Source organism: Crocodylus porosus, unplaced genomic scaffold (assembly GCF_001723895.1).
Source record: "Crocodylus porosus isolate Cpor-Errol unplaced genomic scaffold, CroPor_comp1, whole genome shotgun sequence".
Taxonomy (NCBI): Eukaryota; Metazoa; Chordata; order Crocodylia; family Crocodylidae; genus Crocodylus; species Crocodylus porosus.
Window position 1 is genome coordinate 34,549,342 of NW_017728947.1, and position 10,102 is coordinate 34,559,443.

The following is a 10,102-nucleotide window of genomic DNA, read 5'->3' on the forward strand; positions in this document are numbered from 1 at the left end:
TTATCTTGCTGGGATCCTATGACCCCAGCTGACTTCCTGCCCTTTGGGTGGGGGGCTGGACTCAATGATCTTCCGAGGTCCCTTCCAGCCCTGATGTCTATGAAATCTATGAAAAAGCCCTTGTACCAAAGAGGTTATGATCTACATTAGACAAATACTGGGAGGAAGGAAATATTACCTTCATTTTTTTAATGAGGAACTGAGGGGTAGAGAAATTAGAAGACTTGCCCAAGGTCACACAGGATGATGGTGACAAAAGTGCAACTTGATCACAGTGAGATCAAGTTCTTCTCAGCCTGCTCCACTGCCTTCACTACAAGGCCATCCTTCTTCTGCTGAGCCCTATCTCCAGCTATAAGTTAGAATTGCCCACATCTCCCCACACTTTTCCTAAATAGCTCTGTAGTGATCATTAGGGACAGATTGGACCCCATAGAGAAGAGAGGAAGGCAACAGGAAATATGTTTGGAGTTATGCATTCTAATGTTGAGGAAACTTAGAGGAATTATGCATGGAGATTTCTGTTTGACAGGAAGCCTGGGTATGAAAAGAAAACTATAATGTGCCCATTACAAATGGAGGCACCTCCAAAATTTCCTGAGAATCTTAAATTAAGCAAGAGAAGTTTGTCAGTCACCTCATTGCCACATCATATAACAGTGGAGTGAATATCATTACAGCAGTGAGACTTATCCTTAAGACAATGGATCTCCACCATGACTTAATAAAACTGTGCAGTGGAGGGCTTGGCAGCTGCCCTAGAATTGGGTTAACAGACAACATAGATATGGTCCCCACTGCGTTTTTACAACAAATTAATAGAAAAAAAGAAAGCATTGTCAAAAAGGATGATGGAAGAAGAGATATTCTGTTTCCAAATGTAACATAAGTTTAATTGCTCAAAGGAATTATGATGAAAACCAGCACACTTCCACAGGATGCTATATTTCAGTCTGTCTGAAAGCATATACTACATATCACTGTAATATTTGACGGGACAGATTTGCCATGTTTTCAGCCCAGCACAAATACAGTTCAACAGTTTGAAGTATGCATGTTTTCCTTCCATTAACTTTGGCAGACTGAATTTCTAGTCTGGCCCTTTAAGCCATGTTTGTTGTTCCCCTTGTAACCATAGTACTTGGTGTTTCCATGTTATAGATTTTCTTTTTTTTTCCAGACATTACCCCATCAACATGTGTTCTGGACCCAGGATACCAACTAGTTTCAGCCAAGAGGAAAATATTTTTTGGTGCTGTAAAAATATTGAGCCATATAGATGCTTGTGGCTGGGATCTAGGTTCCTGTGGCTAGGAATGACAGCACAGCTGAGAGAACACAGTGTGAATAAGACAGGCCTATCAGTAATCCAGAGCAGCCTCTGCATTTCTTACCTCACTGCCCCTGAGCCAGTCTGTTCTGAAAAAAGGAGGAAGAAAGAACATTTCTTGGTCCCAGTAGCCAGTCCCAAAGTCAATCCTTCCACTTGCACCATAGAGAATATTCTTGAGAAGTGGGTCATAGTGCAACAAAATCCAATTCCAGATAGCAGTTCATGGGAGTGTTCAGCTCCAAAGACTTGGCCTGCACCTATTGTTAGCATTAAGAAAAAGTGTCACCCACTCTAAGTTATGATAGTTCGAAGATAAAAGTTGTTTCTGGTGCAAAATCCAATGAAGTCAATAGAGAGGCCCCCAGTGGCTTAACTGGAAGCTCTTAGACCCAGCTAGTGCCTAGGCTGGTGTGTACTGAAGGTAGGAAAGAGTCTGATATGTGAAACCTTGGTCAAACACATCTCAGTCTCAGAAGCTGTTCAAGGGCTAAACACAATCACAGTCTTTGCACTCAGACAAGCACATGGTATCCTAAAGCAGGACTGTGCAACTCATAAGCAGCCAGGGGCCACTCACCCTGCAGCTGCAGGCCACACTAGTGGGTGTCAGGGGCACTGTGGGTATGGGCTGTATGCACTATAGACACTCTCCCCTCAGCTGTACCATGTGTCCATGTAGGTACCCCCTACTACCACTGCAATGATTCTGCATGGATGCTCCCCACCACTTGCTGCACTGCATGCTGTGCAGTCCCAGTCTCACCCTGAGTGTCCCACACGATGCTGTGCCACAGGAAACACTGATACTGTTCATTAAGGGAAATTAATGACTGATCCTAACTCTGTTAAGTGTATAATGCAACTACACAGGAGCTTTCAGCAGTAGCAGTGAATAGCCAGCTTGAAAAGGAGTTGAATTCCTTTTCCTCAGGGCCAGTGATTCAGATGTTATTTCTCTTAGGCTTCAAGGAGCAGACCCTTGTGATGTAATTTTTAAAAGAAAAGACCCAGGGAAACAAACTTAGAAAAAGATTTTTTTAAAATAAGGGAGTATTAAAAAAGTGCAGACAAACCCGCAGGGTACTCTGTGAATGCTGTCAAGTAGGAGTTGATATGGGTAACATAATGGAAAGTAGGGTGCAGCAACATGTGGGTTAGGTATATGTTTAAAGCAAACCAAGGCGATAGTAGTGTCTGATTCCTACTGCTTGCCTGATAGGGAAGCAGAAATGTCCCGATGGGGTCCCTCTCTATTGTTACATCTGTCTGACTTCCTGCCTTGCCTGAAAGTATAATGGAGCCTGTTGTACAGACTAACAAACAAAGTGTCAGAGAGCTAATAAAGGTTGAGTCCTACTGCCAGCAATCTGCATCTCATTCTTCTCCAGGCTCACAGACTATTAGCAAACCTGTCCATTCCCAGGAAAAAACAAATTATAGTCTGTGGCAAAAATCTACAGGAGGATAGGAGGAGTTGCAAAAGTGAGACTTGCATTCTAGAAACCACCATCTTCTCAACCCAGCAGAGCTGTTGCTCTGCAAATCACATCAAGACTCATTAAAGAGAAAAGAGTCTTCAGATGCATCTGCTAAAATCCTAGAAATAAAATACTTGTCTTGAGTATCTGCAACAGGCAGGGCTTGGCAGAAGTTTTATAGAGCAATATAGAACCTACCCTGAAGATTTGAGATCTTTAGCCAAAATGTTCTCTAAGTGTAAGACATTATTAATGGAGGGCTATATAATTTCTTAGGGCTTTGTCACACAGGACACTTTGCATGTATTTTATTTAGATCATAGTGAGTATCACCATGTCATATTAAAAGTTAGAATGTGTTCTGAGCAGTTTCTCCAAATGTTTACTGCAGTCTCTAAGTATAACATAAGGCATGGTACGGGACTGTCCCAGAGCCAGCTGAAGACGCTGGTGCAATGCCAGAGCTAAAACCAACAATCAGCCGATTTCTGGTCATAGCCCCAGCATCTCACCAAGACAGACTGTTGAGCCCAGCCCTGGAACATCACAGGAGCAGGTTCAAGACTTCAGTTCAGTGTTGGGGCTGGGATTGATAGTCAGCTGGTAGTTGTTCCTGGCCCAGGCACTGCTTGGGAACAATTGTTGGTCCCAGCCCTGGGACAGTATGTTCAAGACTGGTGTAACATTCAGGACTGGCACTGACAACCATCAACTTGTGCTGCTAGTATCTTTATGAAGCAGATGGACAATAACTGGACATGTACTACTTAATACAACCTGGAGATAGTTCTGCTTTGAAAAGTCTTAACATTACTACATACTTAGCACATATTTTTCCAGTTGAACAGGTGGAGTCTCATGTTTTAAGTGCGGTTAACACATCCTAGGACCTAAGCATTTTCATGGATTCACCCCAAAATCAAGTGTTTAGTCTCCATTTGTAGTTAGTGTTAACCTAGGTTCAGTTTTGTCACTTTTATATCTGTTTGTATTATAGTTTTTAATATAAGTGCACTTTTGTAATCTCATGGTGAATCTTGGCCCAGGGGCCATCTGGGCTGCATTTTGGGTTTTGGGTTTTTGATTTTTTTTTTTTTGGGGGGGGGGGACAGCTAAGAACCCCTCAGGCTAGACCAGGTAAGGAGTCTGAGAGAGACAGCTGCCCAGCCTACCTGCTTCATGGCTCCAGGTCTGGGCATTGGGAGTGGAAGGCAAAGGGTGTTTAAGGCTGCCTGGCCTCCTGTGGCTGGGTAGAGGACCCTCCTTGGCTTCAGCCAAAACTTTTTTGGGGGAGTTTTTTTCAGAATGTGCATGGAGTCTGAAAGAGTCACTTTGCCTGGCCAGGCAGAGGAGCAGACTTATGAACCCACTTAATCAGTGGCAGGGCTCCAGGGTACAAAGCTGCAGAACTCAGCACAGCAGGCTATAATTCATTAGCTGTAACCCAACGGTCAGCCTTCTGGCCTCCCAAAGTCAAGGTTCTAGGTTTAAGACCCCTAGCCATGAGCCCTCTAGACTGTGTATCCAAGTTCTTTTTCATTATTATTTTGGGCTGGCTGAGACCCTCCTTGGGTTGTACCACATAAATAGTCCAAGAAATCAGCTGCCCAGCCATAGTGCTTGGTAGTTCCAGGGTTGGGTGTTGTGGCTGAGGCTGAAAAGACATAAGTTTAAGGCTTCCTTGGTCTGCTCTGGTTGCGATGCTTGCTTTTGCCTTTCGGGCCACTGAGAATGTTTTCCCCCCAATCTAAGTACAGCTCAAATGGGCTCCTGAGGCCACTTGGCCAGAGGCAGAGCTCCAGGGTCCAAAGCTGCAGGCATGGCACACCATCCTCCACCATCCTTGGGGGTTTGGGTTGGTATGCTAAACCTCCAATTCTGGCCCATGCTTCAATCTGAGCAGTGGGAGTGTCTATGAGGACAGCTGGCTGGGTTCTGCCAAAATATGGCTGGGGCACTGAGCCCTCAAGGCCCACCCCAATTTCCTGAAAGACCGGTTGCCAAACAAGTGGAGCATGAGGAAGGGCTCAGTCTGCTGCCTTCCCTAAGCCCTGGCTACTGTGGCCTTTGGCCCTCTGCACTGTGCGCCCCAGTTTTTGGTTTTAGTTTAGGCCAGCCAAGACCCCACCTTGGGCACCATCAAGCCAGTTGCTCAGGGTGGTGCTTGGTAACTCTGGGGCTTGGTGCTGGTGCTGAGAAAGTAAGACAGTGAATTCAAGGCTACCCATGGCCTTCTCCAGTTGGGCAGAGCTGCCTGCTCTTGAGCTGCAGAGATTTCTTTTCCTCCAGTGACACAAATATAGCTCAGAAGGGCTCCTATGCCCATCTGATCAGTGATGGGGTGCTGAAGCACAAATTTGTAGTGCTGGGCTCACCAAGGCCAAGGTCCCAGGGCTCCCAGCTGCAGGGAAATGCTCAGGGCTGGGAGGATTCTTTTTGTTCCAGGGCTGTTTTGGCAGCTAGGGATCTCTTGGTTGGGCCAGCAATGGGGTTTGGGTAGGGTTAACATACATCTGGGGCCTTTTTTTAGATCCTCCGATCTCAGTCCAGGCAAGTTTTTTAACTATGATCAAATGTCTGGGATTTTGATCAACTCAGCTTCAAAGATTTTCCTGGCACTTCCGGGCTTGCCCTAGCAAGAAGTTGCAGGGGGCTGAGGGGAGGGTGACTGGAGGCAGGGCACACACACACATGGCTGGCATGTACCCAGGCAGGGGGGGTGGGAGCAGCCCAGCAGCTGGATACAAGCAAGTCTGTGGAGGGCAGGGGTTGGAGGGCCAAAGCTTGAGGACTGTCTGGTGTGTGCGTGCATGCGTGCGTGTGTGCACGCGTGTGTGTGTGTGTGTGTGTGTGTGAGAGCAGGGGCCAGGTCTGGCACTGCAGCAGGGTGAGGGCATCATCTGCCCCTCCAGCAGGGGAAGCAGGTAGGGGGCCCTTCAGAGGCAGCAGGGAACTGTGTGGCCAGCTTAGTGGCATTGGGGTTGCTGCCTGTGCTTACAGGGCTGGGGGTTGCAGGAGGCTGTGGATCAAGAGTGAGGGGCACTGGCAGGACTGGGGGGCTGTGGCTTGGGATTGAGGGGCACTGAGGGAGGGGACAGTGGGTCAGGAGGGCAGAGCACTGGCAGCACCAGAGGGTTGTAGGTTGAGAATGAGGGGCACCAGCAGGGGCAGGGGGACTGTGGGTTGGGAGTAAGGGGCATTAGCATGGCCCAAGGTGGGCAAGGTACTGCAGTTTGGGAGTGAGGGGCACTGGCAGGGATTGGGTCTATGGGTCAGGAGTGAGGGGCAGCAGCAGGGCTGGCTTCAGAGTGAGGGGCAACAGAATAGGCAGGAGCACGGCACTGGCATATCTCTGCCCCCATCGCCCCACCCTCCCACCAGTCACATATGCCTACTCCCCATGCAGGACAGGTGTCCTTTTTTGGAACTAGAAATAGGGTAACCCTAGGCCTGGGGGCTTTCCAAGCCAGGAGTTGGGCTGCTTGGGGTCTCTTGCCTGGGGCTGCAGGAGGTAGCCCAAGCTAGGATTACAGTTAGGGTTAAAGTTAGGGTTAAGTTTAGCATTAGAGAATAGGGAGCATTTAGAGTTGTTTTTTCCAACTGGGATTTAGTAGGATTTCCTGAGTTGTTATTAGGACAGTTGTAGGTTCTGCCACAGTGTATGCTAGGGATACTGAGGATGTAGATGAGGGTTGGAGTGAGTGAGATCAGGTTTGTGTGTTGGAGGATCCAAGCCAAAATAAATGCGTGGCTATTGTGGCAGATAGGGCCAACACAGCAGGTCCTAGCACTCAGATTTGGGGCTTTCCAAGCCACGTCCTACAGTCAGGCTTAGCTAGGGTTAGGCTTAGGGCTAGTATTAGAGAATGGAAAGGTTTAGAGCTGTCTTTCTGCTGGGAATTGGTAGGACCGTCTGAGTTATAGAATAGAGCATGACAGCCAGATCTCCAGGGCTCTTGTCTAATTAAAGCATCCCCTTCCCCCCCCCCCCCCATATACATGCTCCAGGGGTGGGGGGGAGGGGATGCTTTAATTAGAGTGGCTCCAAAAGCTACTCTAATTAAGTGCTCAGAGTATCTCATGTATCAGTATCCCCATATTTTAGAATGGTGACAGGGGTGCCTTAACTAAAGTTCATCAAATAAACTTTAGTTAAAGTGCCCCTACCATCATTTTTAAATGTGGGGACACTGATACACGAAAGGCTGAAGTCCTTGAGTCTGCTCCAATGCACTGTAATTACAGCGCATCGGAGCAGCCTGGCTGTTCATGTATAGGTGCCCAAGTATAGATTTTTATTGCTCTTATGGCATTTTCACACACATTGATAGACAGTATGCAACAGACATAGCTGCTAGATGAATTATATGCAAAGGAACTGAGAGCAGAAGCCCAGTTCTTTATATCCAAACATGGTGGTCTCCACTGCTCAAAATAAAACGTGCAGTTGCTGAAAGGAGGTCCTCCATCTCCTCATGAAATTAACCGCTAGAGGCACTCACTCATAAAAACATCTACAGCCAGGAAGCTTGACTCCCAAGCTCTGGTTTTATTTTGGTATTTGGGTTTTTCAATATTTTCTTTCTGATTCTGTCTCTTGCAGTCTTAATTTCTTTCAAGCAGTGATGGGCAATTTTAGGAGGAGGCTTGTGTAGAAAAGTCTTACTTCATCATTGATATTCTTGTTGCCAAGTCCTACCAGAAACAATAAATCACAGAGCAAAGGCTGTTTTTACATTTAACTAGTATCTCTTAATAGTTCAGTGGCAGCATTTTAAATACTCCCGGATATTGGAAGGCATTTGACCTTAAGCAGAAACAGTTAGATTCAACCTTGACATTTTAACATAATAAAACAATTAAGATGGGTATTGCACATTAAAAATTATTTTGTTTCTTGAGAGGAATCCATAATGCAATCCCATCTCAGCATACTACAGAGACATGGACCGAGACACTTTATAAATACATAACTCTCATTATCAGGCAAAGGGCTGAGGAATTCAGCTCTCCTGGGCATCAGACTGAATACTTAGTCCAGTGGAATTTATTTTTTCCCTGGATTCTGGTAATAGGAGATAGACAGCTCTTTGAAGCTTCAGGGGTCCTGGAAGCTTCAAAGTGCTGTGAAGTCTGGGATACATAGTGTGATGAAAGTGTTAATCCATAAGCCAACAGTTCTCTGAAGAGGTAGTGTTACAACATCCCTGGGGTATGGCTAAACAGAGGGAAGAAAAAAGGATTGAAGGCAATAACATTCTGGGCAACATTTCCCTTGGGATGCAATATTTAGCAGGTTACGTCTACTCTAAGCAGCTATAAATCAACATCCAAGGCTGCAGAAAAGTCTATTTGGACAAACAGCAGGAGTCAGACAATGCCCATATGGCACTTATGCCAGCTGTGCTGCCAGTGCTGGGCCATGGAGAGATTATCAAGAGCAGTACAGGAGTTGGGCTCCTGCTGGTCATGAGGTCTCTTTCTTCTTCAGACTTGATCTAACTATAGATCACCATGACTGCCTACTTAGAGGAGAGTCTTCTTCCAGGAGACAATATGGAAAAATCAGACTGGCCCAAAACCAATACATTTGTTCCTTCTCCTTAAGTAGTTCCTTCTCTTTAAAAATGTAGGGTAGGCAGAAGGAAAAACTGGGGCTTTCACATTTCCATTCTACTTGTGTTAGTTGAAAGAACATTAACAGCTGTGGTTATACCAAGGTGACAGTGCAGCTTAGATAGAAAAGGAACCAGCAAGGGAAGTGTGGTCTAGTGTTGTCATTGATTCAGTTTTCCCATTACCAGGATGCTGGGAGGATTTATTAATGCTCAAGCACTGCAGAGTTGAATGACTTTGTGTACGTGGTAAATCTGTGTGATCTTGTGTAAAAGAGATGCTATCTAATTATTTAAATGTCCTTTGTCTGACCCCAACCATGATGTAAACTTAGAGGTCAAACCTCTGCCTCATTGACTCCAAAATCATAGGCTAGAAACTTGACAAACATCTTTTTGTGAAGGGGAGGGAGAAGCTGGGTCTATCCAGCATCCTCAGAAAGGAACCTAATCTGACATAATTGCCACTTCCAGGTTTATTCAGAATAAAACCCAAATGGGCTCTTTCCCATATGGCAGGGTTCACTGGGATGCTTATTCTCATTCTCTTGTGTTGTTCTCTTTCTGAAGAAAGCCAATCCTTGCTGTGTTGGTAACCTGCTGTTTTTGTTTAATACTGGAATGATGTATGCTCAAATGTCAAGCTTAAAATATAAACACATCTCATTTCTCCATGATACTATTGCTTGTTTGTCCTGTCTTATGTTATCTCTTTGGTCTGTTTTGCTTGTGACTCAGAGGAAAGTCAGCTTCTGTGATGGCTGTGAAAGCAAGAAGAACAGAGCACTGGCTCCAGTAACTTCTATGTGTGTTTAGGTTTTGTGGGTGTTTTTGGTTTTTTGCTTTCTTTTTCCTTCTCCTTTGGGGGATTTATTATATGGTTCTCACTAAAGTGTTTACAAAACATTGAACAGCTAGGCACAAAATCATTTGCAAAGAAACAGAGATAAATCAAAACAAAAATATTGGTCAGTTTCCCAAAGGAAAAGTTCTTTGTGTAATTGTCCTATTACCATGTTTCTCCACCCACATAATGTAGCAGTTTAAATATGAAAAGCGGAAAGAAGTCCCTTGCAAGCAAGGATGGTATCTAGGGTGGGATTGGGCTGGGAAAGGAAGTTCATTCATTCTCAAAGATTTTGCTTTGCCTCCTCTTCAAATATATCAGTAAGGAAGACAAAGCTCTGGAAAAATATTATTATTAATTAAAGTAATAATGAGGATGAATTAATGTGATAAAAGGATGTGGTGGCTTGGCAGGTAGGGCATCTTGCTGCAGTTCTGGAATCATGAGTTTTGGCCCCACTCTAGCCTCATGCCAAAGGTCACGCCAGATACAGCCTACCTGTAATAGTAGGTCATTTGGGCTGGGGTGTCAAAGGTGGGCAGATGGGCTGCTAGGCACTGTCTTCCCTCCTTGTGTGCTATTGACTCTAGACGCTAGCCTGCCTTGACCATGCTTGACTCAGGTGGACCTCTGACTGGATCTCCTAGAGCAGAGTTTCTCAACCAGTGGGTCATAACCCAAAAGTGGGTTGCAAGAATATTTGAAAGGGTCGCAAGCAGGTCCCAAGAGAAACCTGCGAAACCACGGGTTTCCCCTTGCAGGCTGACAGCGTTCCAGCCTGCAAGCAGCTGCTTGGGATGATTGGAGACATGAACATTGCGTCTCCCAA

General features: G+C 45.6%; 1 long non-coding RNA gene across 1 annotated transcript in view; it reads left to right on the top strand.

Moving 5' to 3' along the window:
- LOC109320981 overlaps positions 1-5,495 on the top strand; it is a 16,501-nt gene extending 11,006 nt beyond the window's left edge. The window contains exon 3 of the long non-coding RNA XR_002103911.1: positions 5,362-5,495. This is a non-coding gene — a long non-coding RNA (uncharacterized LOC109320981). The remainder of the gene's footprint in view (positions 1-5,361) is intronic.
- Positions 5,496-10,102: the final 4,607 nt, after the last annotated feature.